The sequence below is a fragment of the Eleutherodactylus coqui genome, chromosome 10 (genome assembly GCF_035609145.1).
Source record: "Eleutherodactylus coqui strain aEleCoq1 chromosome 10, aEleCoq1.hap1, whole genome shotgun sequence".
NCBI classification, from domain to species: Eukaryota; Metazoa; Chordata; class Amphibia; order Anura; family Eleutherodactylidae; genus Eleutherodactylus; species Eleutherodactylus coqui.
In genome coordinates this window covers 120,606,776-120,624,548 of record NC_089846.1, presented here as the reverse complement: position 1 = coordinate 120,624,548, position 17,773 = coordinate 120,606,776, and the positions used below count along the sequence as shown (strand labels likewise).

The following is a 17,773-nucleotide window of genomic DNA, read 5'->3' as shown; positions in this document are numbered from 1 at the left end:
ACCAACAGCCTGAAGGAGGTTATTTTGTAGCCCTCTGGCAGTGCTTCTTCTGTTCATCCTCACAGAAAGGAGCCGGTGTCCTGATATCTACTCCATGCTCTTGAGTCTACCTTTAGAGACACGACAAACCTTTTTGCAATGTCACGAGTTGATGTGACATCCTGAAGTAGCAGAATTACCTGTGCAACCGGATTGGCCTGCAAGTACCGCCTCATGCTACTAGTAGTAAGAAGGACTCTAGTAGAATGCAAACCTAGAGAAGAATCAGTCAGGAAGGATAAGACGAGAAGAGCTATAGGTGACCACCACCTGTAATACCATTATCTTCTCAGGGATTGTCTTGCTGTTGCCTCTCCAGTGCACCTGTTGTGACTTTAGTTTGCACAAAGGCAGATGAAATTGATTCATCATTGCTTATGCTTCCTAACTGGACAGATTGATATTCTTGAAGTTTGAGTGACTTGGGCTTATACTGTGATGACTAAGTGTTCCCCTAATTTTTCTGAGCAGTGTATTTAATTTCATCTAGTTGAGATGAAAGCCTTTTTACACCAGTATGAAAGCATATGAAGTAGCTTTCATGAGAAGAAATGATATTATAAGACATCTTTCAGAGGTTTTTAATATCCAACCATATCCATTAACAGGTTACACATGTGTTTAAGGGAATAGAAAGTTATAGAAATGTCTTAATACATATCAACAAAATCACTACCTTTTTGAGTCTTTTGATAATATCCAGTGCAATGTGCCAGTTGGTCTCTTTCTGTAGGACACACTCTAATTTGCACATTGTATGGACAGTTGCCTTTTAGGCCTGTTAGCATTGTTAGTACTAGTACTTACTAGTATTGCTATAGTAGTAACTACTCTATGGGTGGCACAAGTAAGGACAAGCATGTCCACTTGACCAGTGTAAATACATTGGTCGAGTGAAGAGTAGAGTAAATGGCTAGCACTGGGGAAAGTTGAGTGGTAGAGCAGATAACTTAGTTGCTCCATAACTCATCCTTCTACTCATCCACTCTACTGTGAACTCGCCTTATACTCTTCCTGTGTGAACAGAAAGAGCAGTGCATAGGTGAGTGGAATAGTGGTAGAAGAAAGGATTGTTTGGAGTTTTTTTTTGTCTTGTCCAGTTCACTAGGCCCAGTTACTTGACTAATGTAAACTAGACATAACAGGTACATACCCTACATATAAACATCCAATAAGCAGTCACTTATATATAGTTAGCTCTTCATATATCAATATTCGAAGTCAAAAGCACATATGTGACTACTAATTCCAAATGCTGCTGCTGGACATAACCATTGGCATTGGATTCACAAGCATTATTGACACATGGGGCACTGGTAGGCACTAGAGATGAGCGAGCATACTCGATTCGGGTGTTTTTGCACTCGAGCACTGCTTTTTCCGAGTAACCGACTACTCGGACGAAAAGATTCAGGGGGCGCCGGGGGGCGGCGTGGTGGAGCAGGGGGTAGCAGTGGGGAACAGGGGGAAGCTCTCTCTCTCCCCCACACTCCCCTCTGCAATCCCCCGCTCACCCCCGGCGCCCCCCGAATCTTTTCGTCCGAGTAGTCAGTTAGGCCTTAGTCACACGGGCGTTTTTTCACGCGATTTGCGCATCGCATGACGGATGCGCATGCGAAAATCACGTGACCGGCGCCGAAAAATCGCCCCAAAAATCGCCCGAAAATCTGCTCCTAGCCGCGTTTCATTAGAAACGGGCCGGAGCTGTCCAGCGCATTGCATTCAATGGAGACGGCAATACAGCGGCTCCATTGAATGCAAGCGCTGCGGGCGAGTGTGGGATGAATTGTCGGGAAGGGGTTAAATATATAACCCCTTTCCTGCAATGCATCCTGAAAAGTGAAAAAATAAAAAAAATGTATGTACTTACCTGCTCCCGGCAGCTGGAGATCCCGGCGGCCGGCCTGCAGTGGGTGTGAATGGGGTGTGACTCAGGCTTGCCCCTGATTGGCTCAGCGCTGAGCCAATCAGAAGCAAGTCTCAGTCACAACCATTCATGAATTCATGAATGGGTGTGACTGAGATCAGCCTCTGATTGGCTCAGGCTGAGCCAATCAGGGGCAAGCCTGAGTCACACCCCCTTCACACCCACTGCAGGCCGGCCGCCGGGATCTCAGGCTGCCAGGAGCAGGTGAGTACATCCTTTTTTTTTATTTTTTCACTTTTCAGGATGCATTGCAGGAAAGGGGTTATATATTTAACCCCTTCCCGACAATTAACCCCGCGCACGCCGGCAGCCCATTGCTTTCAATGGAGCGGCTGTATTGCCGCTCCATTGAATTCAATGGGCAAACATCGTTCTTCTCTGCCACAGCTGTTCCAGCTGTGGCAGAGAAGAATGATTTGTCTTCTATATGTTCTCATTGGGGTCGGCGCTGCTGCCGCCGGCCCCATTGAGCGCATATAGAGAAGAGAACAGGAATCGCAGATCGCAGATAGGTGCGATCTGCGATTTCTATTCTCTAATTTATCGGACGAGCGCATAAAAAGCGCTCATGTGTCCGATACCATTGCAAAGCAATGGTTTTAAAAAATCGCCGGACGCATGCGCATGCGCAAATCGCGGCAATAAACGCCCGTGTGACTGAGCCCTTACTCGGAAAAGGCGGTGCTGGAGTGCAAAAACACCCGAACCGAGTACGCCCGCTCATCTCTAGTAGGCACATAACATTGGAAAGAAGTGTTTAAAGAAAAGAAATAAATGACTAGCTTTAATAATTTATCATGATCGGCTGATTTTGATATGTTTATTTTAATGGGAAAACTCTTTAATTATATTACAAAGTCTGTAATTTTTACAGTTGGGAGTTCAAACCGACCGATTTAGAAATTCTGGAAAATTCCTTTACATTTTAGATGGTTCTGTACTAGAGATGAGCGAGCGTACTCGCTAAGGCAAACTACTCGAGCGAGTATTGCCTTTTGCGAGTACCTGCCCGCTCGTCTCTAGTCCTGGCGGGGGGGGGGGGGGGGGGCAGGGAGCAGTGGGGGAGAGCGGGAAGGAACGGGGGGGGGAGATCTCTCCCCCCCCCCTTCCCCGCTCACTCCCGCAACTCACCGCTCACCCCCATCCGCACCGGAATCTTTTAAGACGATCGGGCAGGTACTCGCAAAAGGCAATACTCGCTCGAGTAGTTTGCCTTAGCGAGTACGCTCGCTCATTTCTATTCTGTACCTAGTAACTAAAACATGCCAGCTTTCATTCTATCCAGTATTTTGAATACTTGATTGCAGACCGCTTAGTGAACCCTTATCCCTGCCGCTATCTAGAACAGTGTTATGAGCATCTACCATCACTCTTCTAAGATCCATCCAATATGCGCGCCTCGTCCTCCCGGAGCTCTTTACTTTATGCTATTGATGCCTTACTTGAGGGCCGTTACAAGAACAAAAATGGTGTCTATCTTTGTTTTAATTTGATGTAGAGTTACGCCAGAATCGCCTCCCTGTTTATTCTTGTCATGCCGCATTTTTCAGTCATTATCTTTCGGCTGCTCATACGGCAAATGCAACATGACAAGGGGATTATAATAGTGATTTAAATGCACCTTGAAAACACATTGTTAACCAAATTACAATCATTGATGTCATTTACATGTGTCGGCTCTCAGTAGATGAATCCATTCTTTTCATGCACTTCCTTAACATCTATAATAATGTCCCTAAGCATTCTAATAAAACAAAAAAAAAAAAGAGAAAAAACGACAAGCGATTCAATGCAGACCAAATAAGTGAATGTTGGGATCTAACAGAGGCTTGTAAATATTTCTGACAGCATTCGGCTATTGAAAGAGAAAATTGTGTAAATTGCCAGTTATTATCATTTTTTTTATAAAAATAATCCTTATCTTTGTTCGTTCTCCCTACTGATGGCTGTCCTCTCTGTAGTAGGGTATCTGAAGCTTACTTTCATAGGGACCATTTCTATTACAGAGTGATTCGGCACTGATTTACACATCAATTACCTATCCTCCTAGAGATTTTCATGCTCCCCTGCCTGACATCAGTAAAGCATTACTGCATAAACGCTTTATTTCATATCATTTTTTTATAAGGAAAACAGATAACTAATCACACGGAGCAACATTACCCTGTGATACGCAAAACAAGAAATGTATTGTTTGAAACTCCATCTCATTTATCGCCCCCTTCTCATCAGCTTATCTTCCAGGCCCATTCTGTCCCATAAGGTCTTGGAATTAGTCATTTGGATTGTTTTTTGAGTAACTAGATGTTTTTCCTGCTCATCTAAATGATTCTCTATGAATATACAATGGATGAATTAGATTCTCCAGCCTTGACGTTTGCTTGGCTCAGGTCAACCAGTTCTACTTCATTGAGCATCCGTCTTCTTCCATAGAATACAATTAAAGGAAACATCCACATTCGACGGATATTATTTTTCATCTTAAAGGGGTTAGGAAAGAAAAAACATATTTTGGAAAGCGTTGCACAAGCATAAAAGATCATTATCGTCTTACCCAAACCCCAGCAGTTTCCATTCCGACAGTGCCTGGTAATAGAAACATAGAAAATTGACGGCAGAAAAAAAAGACCACATGATCCACCTAATCGGCCCTTATTATTTCCTTTGTGTTTTTCTATTTTGATAGATACAGGCTTATATCAGGCAGACTTGAATTCATTCATTGATTTCCCAATCATTTTCGCCTGCTGATCTCTACTTCCTGTTGGAGCGATGATGTCACCAACACTAAGGACATATGGGCCAATCATCAGCTCACTTCAGCCCGTGATTAATGGCAATAGTCACATGTTCCTGTGTCTTGATGTCATCAATGCTGCAGTAGAGGGTGGCAGGCAACCAGGCACTTTTGGAACAGTAGTAGCGTCACATCAGGCTTCTTTTATATTTGTGCACCATTGTGAAGAGCTTTCCAAAAATGATTTATGACTGGATATCCCCTTTAACCTGTGCGGGATAGAAAATTTACTCCAACCAAGAAGCCATCGACAAGCTGGTGTTGATGATTATGTTTTTCTATTTATATTTCTCTACTTTCAGTGTATAAGGATGATCTCATGTGAATTTAATTGGCTCATGACTATTTTTGCTCCCTAAAGGCCGGAATATCCAACAATTATGTTGACCAAACCCTGTTGCAATTCGAACTTTGCTAAAAGTTTGGTTCGGCATAAACCCAAACATCAGCTGCTTTGTTTTGACTTAAAGGGGTTGTCCCGTGCCGAAACGGGTTTTTTTTTTTTTCAACAGCCCCCCCGTTCGGCGCGAGACAACCCCGATGCAGGGGTTAAACAAGAACACCGGACAGCGCTTACCTGAATCCCCGCGCTCCGGTGACTTCTTACTTACCTGCTGAAGATGGCCACCGGGATCTTCTCCCTCGGTGGACCACAGGGCTTCTGTGCGGTCCATTGCCGATTCCAGCCTCCTGATTGGCTGGAATCGGCACGTGACGGGGCGGAGCTACACGGAGCTACACGGAGCCCCATTGAGAAAAGAAGAAGACCCAGACTGCGCAAGCGAGTCTAATTCGGCGATTAGACGCTGAAAATTAGACGGCACCATGGGAACGAGGACGCTAGCAACGGAACAGGTAAGTGAATAACTTCTTATAACTTCTGTGTGGCTCATAATTAATGCACAATGTACATTACAAAGTGCATTAATATGGCCATACAGAAGTGTATAGACCCACTTGCTGCCGCGGGACAACCCCTTTAACCCACTAAAATGTCTTCTTCTTCGAAAAAAGCTAAAAAAAGAACTTAGATATTCTCCTAGGTGACCTAAGAGTATTATACAAGGCTTCTATGGCTCTCAAGTGTAGTACACCCGCTTTAGTTTTGAACTAATTTGCGCCGCACTGGACTTTTTGCCCAAATTCGGTAAACCAACCAAAACCAAACTTTTGTAAGGTTCACTCATCACTGTCCAACAATTAAGAATTAGATTTCCCTATGTTAAGCAGTTTATTTGAGGCAATGTTATGAGCTTCAAATTGTATAGAGCTATAAAATGCACAATTAGCATAAAAATAAAGCCTTGGGCCGCGATTATACAGCATTTTTTACCACGGTATAACACTCCCATTGTTTTCAATGGGGCCCTTGCAGACATGCGCTTGCGATTTTCAAGCGCTGTCTGCTCTATTTTCCTGGGCTTAGCATACCTCATCACCCACTGCAATGATGGGTTGCACTAAATGCTAGGGTCAGATGCAGGAATCTGCATCTGAAAAAGAAAGTAAAATCGCAGCAAAACGCCGTGATTGGAATGGCGGCGTTTTGCCGGTCACATGTATGAGAGTGGCCTTACTAATATCATCCATCAACAGAAAAGATTTCCAGCTATCAAATTATTACTTTTTTTCTATGATGCAGGCAATAAACTACTTTTTATTATACAAAACAAATAAATTACATAGATATGATACACAAACCCAAAAATGTTATATTTGTAGAGATATCTTATTTAGGATGCCTCTATACAGTACGACTGTTGGGTGCATAGTCTCCCAACAGTCGTTCCAGCGACTAGCGCTCCTGTCTTTCACACAGAAGCGATATTCATTTAGAGAATGGAGGTGGAGCAAGCCAGAGATTTCTTCCGGCCGCTCGCCTCCATTCACTGCAAACAGGCGGTTGCTAGAGTAAGAGCGTCTCCTGTTTACACTGAACGAGAAGCCATGTAGTAGTCGTTCTGTTATGGGATGACTAAGAACTATTGGGCAACTTCTCACTCAGTGCCCTGATGAAGGTTGTGTGTACAGGGACCAACCATGCCCATGATTGTTCCTTAGGGTGATCATCGGCCTGTGTGAAGGTACTTTAACCCTCCATAGTCATCAGCTTATCTTCTAGGCTGATTGTACCATTAGTTTTTGGAATTAATCATTGCGACTGTGCAGCTGTCTCAAAATATGATATTTTTTTCCAGCTAATCAGAATCATTCCCGATGAATATAAAATGTGAATTTTTATTTTGTGGCAGAAATAGAGCTTCGGTGTTTTTGTTTACATCACATGGTTGTATTTGACCGAACATCGGCTGGACGTTCCTGAGGTTACAGTACATGGTAAATAACTCTTATAAATTGCATATAGGTCTCTACGGGAATGTACTGTGCAGATAATTTCATCTCAAGTGTTTTTGGCATAATGAGAAGTACAGTGGTTGAGCTATTTCTAGAAATGTTATAAAAGACGCTTTATTGAAATCTACTTACATAGAGTTGGTAGTAAAGAGATTCTTCATACCAGTAGTGTCCATTTCGTCTTTATGGATAAGAGGGCCAAAGGCGGTGTGGGTAGGTGTATATGAGCATCATAATGTCTCTCATGTTCCCGTATCCAACCCTCTTTCTTCCTGATTTTGACTAAGGCTGTTTATGTATAAAAATATTTGGAGGATGGAAAAAAAGGAACCTCATTTGACAATCAATTAAAAATATATCCTTGTTGACCATAACAACCACTCAGACCAGTAATTTTAGGCGTGAAGTCCATTATGCCCGTGCTCTGTGCTCCATTAACTTAATATTGAATGCCATAAATGACAGCTTGCATTCTGCTAATGAGTTTTCAGGGCAAACACCATACATCTTAAACAGTTTGGAACCTTGGAGCAGGGCCAGAATAAGAGGCAGGAAGAGAAGGCAGCTTCTGTAGATGTTATACAGCTACCACAGAGAACATTTTAAATAGTTATGACTGTTGGAATGTGGTGATGAAAAAAAGGAAAAAAATGATTTCCTGTGTCCTTAAAGGACTAATTCTGGGACTTAAAAATATTCTTGTAGGCAGGAAATGTAAAATAAAGAATAAGGTTAACTTATCTCCTTGAGTAGCCCAACCAGTCCAGCGCAGGAGCCATGCTCCCTATTATTCCAATCTCGGGAGACACTACAGCAGACATGTGCCATTCCGTGCATATCTGACATGATCACTCAACCAATCAAAGGCTTCAGCAGTGCTACCATGAAGGGCATGTGATCCCTGAAGTCTGTTAGGGGAAGGGACTGGGGCTCCTATGGTAGACCATGGGAGGGAAGGACCTGGAAATCTTAGAAAAACCTTTACAGCATCCTTGATAGCTTTAATTAATGTCAGTGCATCAAACATTACCAGGTTGTAGGCAAGAGCATGTAAGCTCTTGCCTACAACCTGAAGGTTGCAAGTTCAATCTCTGCATGATTCAGGTTGCCAGTTCAAGGTTGACTCATCCTTCTGAGGTTGGTAAAATGAGAACCCAGCTAGGTGGGGGGTAATAAATAATAATTAACTAAAAAGGGCTGTGGAATAAGTTGGTGCTATACAAATACCAACATTTATTTATTTTTATCTATTAACATATACATAATAGAGGTCAATAGAGGTAGGCCTAGCACCCACTACAGTGCCCAAGGGTTGTAAGCAAAGGATGACCCAAGACTTTTGGTAATGGAATTAGGTTATCCTTATTTCTTCAAAGAGATGAGAAATGGAATCGGTGATCAAGTGTAGGACTTTCCTTTTCAAAGATAGTCACATGCCAAATCCAGTAATGAGGGGGGGGGGGGGAGGAGATAACTTGCTATATAGTCCCTTGTAGGTTCACAACTAGAGATGAGCAAGCATACTCGATAAGGCAAACTACTCGAGCGAGTAGTGCCTTATTCGAGTACCTGCCCGCTCGTCTCTAAAGATTCGGTGCTGGCGCGGGTGACAGGTGAGTTGCGGCGGTGAGCAGGTGGGAGGGGGGGGGGGGGGAGAGAGAGGGAAAGAGAGATCTCCCCTCCATTCCTCCCCGCTCTTCCCCGCCGCTCCCCGCCCCCTGCCGGCACCCGAATCTTTAGAGACGAGCGGGCAGGTACTCGAATAAGGCACTACTCGCTCGAGTAGTTTGCCTTATCGAGTATGCTCGCTCATCTCTATTCACGACCTATACTATTACTATTTTGCCTCTTGTTGTAATGTATTAGTGCTTAGAATCAACATAGCTTTGGATGTATTAAACAAACTGATTAGCTATTTCATATGAAGGTCTTGATAAAGTTCTGTTTAATCATATTAACTGTTGTTATTTGTTTGGTGAATTCATTAAATCTCAGTAAAATAGAGTGATTGGCAAGCTGTGGAGCATTATCATTAAGAAGAAGATAAAACTCAGGCTAATGAAAGTATCAGTAATTAACTGGATGCTAAGTGGGAGGTAGAATGCAAAAAATGACTGAAACCTGTTATTAATTTTTAAATACATAATATAATAATATAATAAAAATCTCCCATTTTTCTAAACTATAGAAACATACTCCAGTCTAATGAGACTGCACATAGCGGTTACTGATTTCCAGCCGCGCTCAGTCTTTCTTGTTGCATGTGTAATCAATATGGTTAAATTATGTGTACAAATGACTTTGTTCCATGTGAGCAGCATTTCCTATTGATTTAAAAGCACTTTCCGAGTCCACTTTTCCTTATGTGGCGTTTAGACATTATAGATGTTGTAAGCTTTTGTGCAAGATAAATGCATTTTGTGCAGTTTTATAGTGCACTCATGACATAGATATGCGATGAATACAGTCCGTTTTGGAGAAACAGCCATTACTGAAGTCTATGAACTACTTAGAAACTGAAAGAATTCTCATAAGAAGATGAGAACAGAAAAGGGTCACATGACATCGCACTCTACAACCTTTAAAAGGCTTGCAAATACAGCGCCACCCTTGTCCATAGGGTCATGTGTGGTAGTGCAGCTCAGCTCCCATTCACTTCAATGCAGGCAATATAAATGATCAGAATTCAAACCAGGCATAATGGTGGGTGCCGGACAGATAGGACATTCGTTTTTCGATGTTATGTGGGCAATGGCTGTTTCTCGATCAACAGTGTCACATGTGTACAGGGAATACATTACCACTAGAGATGAGCGAGCATACTCGCTAAGGACAATTGCTCGAGCGAGCATTGTCCTTAGCAAGTATCTCCCCGCTTGGAAGAAAATGCTCAGGTGCCGCACAGGTGACAGGTGAGTTGCGGCCATTAGCAGGGGGGAGCGGAGGGGAGAGAGGGAGAGAGAGATCTCCCCTCCGTTCCTCCCTGCTCTCCCCCGCAGCTCCCTGCCCGCCGCTGGCAGCCGAATCTTTGCTCCCGAGTGGGCAGGTACTCGCTAAGGGCAATGCTCGATCGAGCAATTGCCCTTAGCGAGTATGCTCGCTCATCTCTAATTACCACGCATAGTGGACAGCGCAGTGGCTCCACATGACTGCTTGATAATCGTGACCAGTAGCATCTGGCTAGAACTATCCATGTGAACAAACTAGTGACTCTAACAGAAATCATATGCACATTCAGTGCAAGAGGTCCCATACGCAGATCCTGCAGGTTAGTGCAGCATTCTTTGGCTTCCATTGGATATGGAACAGAAGACCCACCACATTTCTTTTGTTAACAATACAACACCAGGAGCAGCACCTGGCTTGGCCTTATGAGGTTGCTACTGGACACTAGAAGATTGGTAACATGGTGTATCCTGATGGGTCATGGCACCAATTGCTTTGGGCTGATAGTGGGGTTCATGTGTGGTTCAGACCTCATGAAGCCATGGGTCCCAGTTGTCAACAAAGCATTATGCAGGCTGGTGGTGGTTCCATACTGATGTTGGGTGTGTTTGCATGACATGAGTTGGGTCCACTGGTCTGCCTAAACAGGTTATTGACTGGTGCCCACTAAATTTCACTGTTTGGTGACCATTTTCAGCTCTTTATAGATTTCATGTACCACCAAAATGATGTGATATTCCTGCAGGATTATGTACTGTTGCATCACCCCCAAGCTGTTCAGCATTGGTTTGAGGAGCGTTCTGAAGAGCTCCTGTAAATGGTGTGTTCTGCATGAGCCCAACCAAGCAGTTATGGGATGCGATGTAGACGTCAATTCGCACCTGAGATTCTGCACTTATAAATACCATGGAGCTGTGAGTAGTTATCCAGACTGCATGACTCAACATCCCTCCAGATGTCTTCCAACCGCTTGCGGAATTAATGCCATGTCGAGTTGCTGTACTGTGCTAGGCCAGAGAGGGTCCTACACAATATTAATTCCTGTCCCATGACTTTTGGTATGTTATTGAACATTAAACTCAATAACAAAGTAGTATAAAGTCAACTCCTTATCTGATCTCACTATTTGAAAAATGGTAAGAGTGGCATAAAATCGGGAAAAAAAATTGCGCAAAAAAGGCGAACCCCTGGTGATCGATCTATCTATCTATCTATCTATCTATCTATCTATCTATCTATCTATCTATCTATCTATCTATCTATCTTATATGTCTATCTATCCACCTATCATGTAGGCTATGTCCCTTCCCTGGGGCATGACTTTAGATGATTCCCTTTCGATACTACTATTATAGTGTGCATACCAGAGATGTACAATATGATAGCACACTTCATTTGAAAACAAACAATTAACAAGTGACAATAATATCACTTGCTAATTTTTTTGGCGGAGATGCTCCGAGACAGAGAACAAGTACTCCAGGGGTGTTATCAAGAGTCATGCGACAAAGTGCCACTTGTAACCGGCTGTATAATTAAATTCAATAATCAGCCTTCATTGGGGAATTTCAGTTCTGTATAGTTTGGTTTCAATACACTAGCTGATGGAGACAGCCATGGGAACATGTCTGCTACTGGAACTTCCATCGTTTAATGGCTAGAATTGGCTTTATTGATGTTTCTTTATTTGTAAGACATCTGAAGTAAATAAAGTTCTTCAGTATGAATCTTCTAGCTGTTTTTGTAAAATGTTAGAAATCATGTTTCACATATTACTACAACATATGAATGCACCAGAGGATCGGCAGATGATGAAGTACTAACCAGAACAGCAATCTCAAAAAGTACGAATGTTTCTGCCTCTGGCTTTTGTTTGGGGAAATTGGGTCTACTTTTTGTGTATTCTAAAAATACATAGTAAGACGGCACAGAATAGGCGGAAAAAGTAGGCTTTAACCCAATTGTGAAATTGCATGTAATTGTCATAGAGATGTTGAAAAACATTTTTTTTTGACTGATAAATGAGTTTTTGACAAATAATGAAAAAGCATTTCTTAACAAGTCAATGGAAAATATTCAGAACAAGGAAAACAACCTTACATTATTTTTTTAATATAAATTCCTTATTTAAAAGCAGAGAAGCAGCAACACAAATGTGGAGCCAAGTTCATGTCAAGAAGCCACAGAGTACAATACGATGACATTAGAGGTACAAGAAATATACAAAACGGTTCTGCAAGAGAAAAACAAATTGCCAATATGAGAGCCAAAGCCCAGCCCCAAGGCCATTCCTGGGTATTTATTAACCATAACCAACGGAGACAACAGAGGAGACGAGAGAGCGAGAATAGGCAGTAAGGGTAAGAACAGAGAAACTGAGAAAGTGGAAAGAGCAAAGTGGCAAAAAAGGGTGAGGAGGGACACTACCTAACTACATATAATTTTTGTGTGCATAGACTAAGTATCAGGGGTCTATGTGTCCACCATTAGCAGTCTTCAAATTTTGTTAGATGGGTTGACCCATGAAGATTTCGCCTATCGACATTACAAGCACTCAACTGTCTTTGGCAATCCCATAGAGATAAATGGAATATGCATGACCAATACTCAATTCATGAAAGGACACTTGAGACCCCTTATGATTGAGGAGGGTCCCTGGTGTTGGATCTCCAACAACTTTCCTTAGGATAAGTAATGCATTGTTTTCGTGGGAGAGTCCCTCAACAGGAGCTTGACTTCACATTACTACCATGGAATGGCTACATTTAGACAAATAGGATAGGATAGACAGAGGGTCATGTTTAATATTCCAAATATGAGTTTTCGGATGCAAATTGACTTCCATTATTTGTGCCACATTTTTGTAAGTGATTTTAGAAACTTTCAGAAAGTTTCTCTGACTTATTCAAAAAGGGCATTGCCTAAATTGCTAACAGATTTGTGCCATAATTTTGGTGCAATTTTTGGCATAAATTAAGCCAACTAGCAGGTGGTAATAATTTAGACTAGACAGCATTAAAACTCAGCAGATTTACCACCCAGCTGGGAGAAGTCTGGCACATTTTAAGACGTTCTGTCTTAGTTTGCGCTGTCTAACTCGGCTTCCCAGAATATTTTCAAATAGTTTTTTTCTGATTTCTTTCAAAGCTGGTCATCTCGTTCCATTCTGCCTTAAAATCTGTTCAGCCAAGAAGAAAGATAAGAAAGGACACATCTGAATTTCGCAAGGGCTCTCCATACGGAGAAACAATACCCTGCCCTAGATCCCTACTAAATCCCCTTCATAAGGTGTGAACATTTTCCGCAACGAATCCACAACAATTTGGGAAAACACTGTGGATTCTAAATTCGCAGCACGTAAATTTAAACTGTAAATGAATAAATAATAGAGATGAGCGATCCTACTCGGCCACGCCCCTCTTTCACCCGAGCGCCGCGATTTTCGAGTACTTCCGTACTTTTCTGAGATTCGGGGGGCGCCGTGGGTGAGTGGGGGGTTGCAGCGGGGAGTGGGGGGGAGAGGGAGAGAGAGAGGGCTCCCCCCTGTTCCCCGCTGCTACCCCCCTCCCCCCGCCCCCCGGCGCCCCCCCAATCTTTTCACCCGAGTACGGAAGTACTTGAAAATCGCGGTGCTCGATCGAGTAATTACTCGAAACGAGTATACTCGCTCATCTCTAATAAATAAGCCTTTTTAACATAAGGGTTGAATCCTGCAGCATTTCTGGCCCAAACTGCACCATTTAGGTATAGATTTGGCATTGCAGATTTAGGGCGGCTTTCCACAAGCGTATGCACAAAACGCACGAGATAGCACAACACTTTTGCTATCATGCATGTATCTGTGCTTTTTACTGTACTTTTTGCGTTGACCAGGACATTCACGTGTATTGCGCAGCGTATTATGCAATCACGCGGGTCTTCGGTGTGCATTTGCGCACCTCTCACAGACTCCTATGAGACCTTTGGTGCACAAATACGTACTAAAATAGAGCATGCGGCATTTTCCTTTTGCGAGCGTGAAAGTGCGAAATTTAATGCAGACAGGATGAGCTTTGATCTGTAGAGATCAGTTCAGTGCGAAAGGGTGAGCATTTGTGCACCGCCATAGACTCCTTGGGTGCGTAGATTCTGCACAAGCAAAAATGTACATGTTGCATAGATTTTCAATCGGGCGTAAATCAAGCGCAAAAACACAGAATGTGAATAAACCCATTGAAATCAATGGGTTTAACCCTTTGGATTATACACGAGCAATTTTGCGTGCGCAAAAGCGTGCAAAATCGCTCATCCACAGAACCCTTAGAGCGTATTTTCTGCAGCGTGAAGGTCGCCTTGTAGTCCCTATAAAGGATTCCAATAGCCTTAGAAGTTATAGGATGCCATGGGAGTAAGGTAAACACACAATACAAAGCAGTTAGCGGTTCCGCGGCACCTCCGCCATTAAATGTTACATTACATTAATTCCCTCCGCTCAGTACGTTTACAGGATCAAATACAGGTTTTCTGAATCATAAGAACTTTAATTGAGTAGATAAAGAGGTCCTCATAATTATAAACTGCAGTAGGTATAACAAGAGGCTAAATACATAGCTGTGGTTTTAATTAGCTGGTGCTTCAAATTAGTAATTGTGGTTTCAGTCAGAAATCAGTGACTTTCTACACAGTTAAAGACTCGGCAATGAACAGTTCATTCCTCATTATATCTCTCCATGTGAAGATTTCAGCAGCACGCCATGCTGAGCTTGAAGGGAATAGTCATGTATTCCACACTGGTTATCTTCCAGCAGCAGTGGAGCTCTATGGAGATTAAATATATTATCACTCAAGATATGAGTATTAACTGTTCTTTGGAAAAACGTGTCGTGAACAGAAAAAAAAAAGATGAAAACAGAGAGCGAAAGAGCATTTTGGCTCACGGAGTGTTTATTTAGTCTTTTACTGCCAAAGTATTTGCCACCTTAGAGTAAAGTGAAATATTAAATTACCAATGAAGTGAATACAGTGTGATGTAAGGGACAGGACGGCCCGGGGGGCTGCTTGTACGGAGCTGTAGAGAAGAACGCATGGACTAGAACTTCATCTGTCAAATGCAGACGTGAAATGGGATATAATAGGCGGATCTACTTACGGCATTATCTCATCTTGGCCGGCCATGGCCATGCGCAAATACAGGGTCGTCCAAAAAGGTCAATGGCAAATTCAGCTAGATCTAGAAAATCAAAATATACTTATTTGTGTAGTCGTGGTATATTGTATTTCTGTGAGGGCTTCGACGGACAAACAGGAAACGCAGCGATTATACGCGATAGAATTTCCTTAGCGCAAAAGAATACAACTTATGGGGCCTTGTGTGGTGCAGAGTATTAAGGCAGCAGTATGAAATTCTAAGCTCTCGCTCACGACCTGAGGGTTGTGAGTTCAATCCTGGCTTGGTTCAAGTAGCCGGCTCAAGGTTGACTCAGCTTTCCATCCTTTCGAGGTCGGTAAAATGAGTACCCAGCTTGGTGGGGGGTAATAAATAAATTACCTGAAAGCGCTGCGGAATAAGTTGGCACTATACAATTAGCAAGTCTCCTAACAAGTCCCTTCAATGGGTTCATTTTTTCTTCTTTTTTCTGCGATTGTTGTTTTCACAGGCGCAAAAAAACTTTTTGTGTGTTGCGCACCAAATACTTCCATAGAGGTCTATGGGAGGTGCACAGATTCGCACAGGTATTCGCTAAACGTGGTGCATACCCGCGAGCACTGGCACCGCATTAGGCTAATTAGCCATTTAAATCAGGGCGGAGTGATCCCCCCGGCTGCATGAGCCCTCAGAGTGCTCTTCAACAGAACAATTATGGTTTAAAAAAATTATTCAAACGAGCGAAAGTGAATGAAAATCGTTCGGTCTAAATGCGAACCATCGACTGAATGACGAACGAGAATCGCTCGCTTTTCCTTCGTTGTTTATTTTATGCAAGCATGAAAATCATTGTTGGTTCGTTCACTTATCTTCAGGTTAGGGCAGCTTCAGACGAACGTATGTGCGCAATTGCGCACTCCTCTGGAATCGTTCAGTCCCTCTCATTCGCTATACATGGACAGAACGATTCCGAATGATTCTCGTTTGAACGAGCCAATGATGGCTGCACAAGTGCGAATAAATTAGCGGTGACGTCACTCGCTGATACGAGAATCGGCTTTTCTAAAAGGGCCCTTAGTGACAAATTCAGGCCCTCTGCATTGGTATGCATATAACATGATCTTACAGTATATTATACACAATATCCCCTAGCACACGTGAAGATATGGCTGAGGCGTAGTGCCTACGTGTGTCTCTCTGCTTGTCAAACGTGAAGTATAAGTACGGTCTGTCAGGTCCTGGGAACACGGTGAGACGGGGATAAGTGACATGGCGGTCTGGACTGTCTGGAAGAATATTGTCTTACTGAATTAATGACATCTCTAAATCCGGATTCTGTAACCCTTGCGGTTAGGTCTATTGTTTCCCCGCAAAAAGGGAGATATGCTTGATGAGTGCGTGTAATGTGTACATTGTGTACATATATATATATATATATATATATATATATATATATCAGACCGTAAGGCTATGATATATATTGTACAAAGACACAAATCTTCTAGAACAACCATGTTGCTTCTTCATACAAATATGCATCTAGTAGTCCAGATGAGGTGACTAGAGATAAGTGGGGTGAGAACTGGAGGGAGGGGACTTCAAGACATTAGGGTGGCTATAGCCTACAGCTACTGTATCCCCAATTCCCCCATACATGTCCCTGCATCTTTACTGAATGAGCATATAAACCTCTAGCATATTTGTTATATCTGTAAATATAAGGCTGCATTTTACGCAACTAAGCTGCCATAGAAGTCTATGGCTGATTCAAAAAAAGCAAGGGCAGGGGTGTGACACAGCACAAAACACAGGAAAAAGAACACAGCTGGTCCTTATTAGCCTTTAATAGCCATTCAAGTCCATGGAAGGCGAGGATCAAGGATGCGTGTGAACTGACATTGTGAGCTCAAAAATTACAGCACTATGCACAGACATGCGCTCAACAGCCTAATTATTGCCCTGTTCAAACCTTATTCATGTGCAAATAGGTTGCATTGCTGTGAGCATATTTATGCATACGTTCGTCTGTCTGAGCTCTTAAGTGGAAGGAGCTTCTGCAGCCATTGCTATTTGAGGGTTGTATCATTTTTTTCAATGTAAACAACTTTTGTATCTATTACTGTGTGATTGGCAAGTTGTGTATGAGTGACAGACAATACTTGTGTGACGGTCAGAATCAGCGCTTGTGAGAGGCCGATAGATTATTCTAATGGCAGTCAGTCATTTCTGTATGGAGTAAGCAAGTGTGAAGAAGAAGCCCGAGAGCAGTGGAACAATGCGTAAGTAGCTGTGGGTGGAGCAGAGTAGAGAACTCATTGTAGCATTTAGTAATTGTCCTGATTATTCTTTCCCCATCTACACCGGCTTATTTCCTCGACCGCCACATTTTATAGCTTGAAAACAGGAACTAGAATGCTTCTCTACTATGAATGCATCATCTCATTTGACTGTTAACAAACATTGGGTCAAGCATGGGCAGTGCAAGAGTAAATGTAATCTGCTAGTATAATGAGGGTTGACAGAGCTGTGTCCGGGCAAACAGCATGAGTGACATCTTACAAATGATCTGCTTCATCTTTCTTCT

General features: G+C 42.7%; 1 protein-coding gene across 2 annotated transcripts in view; it reads left to right on the top strand.

Moving 5' to 3' along the window:
- AFF2 (ALF transcription elongation factor 2) overlaps positions 1 to 17,773 on the top strand; it is a 520,583-nt gene that overhangs the window by 144,886 nt on the left and 357,924 nt on the right. The window lies entirely within an intron of this gene.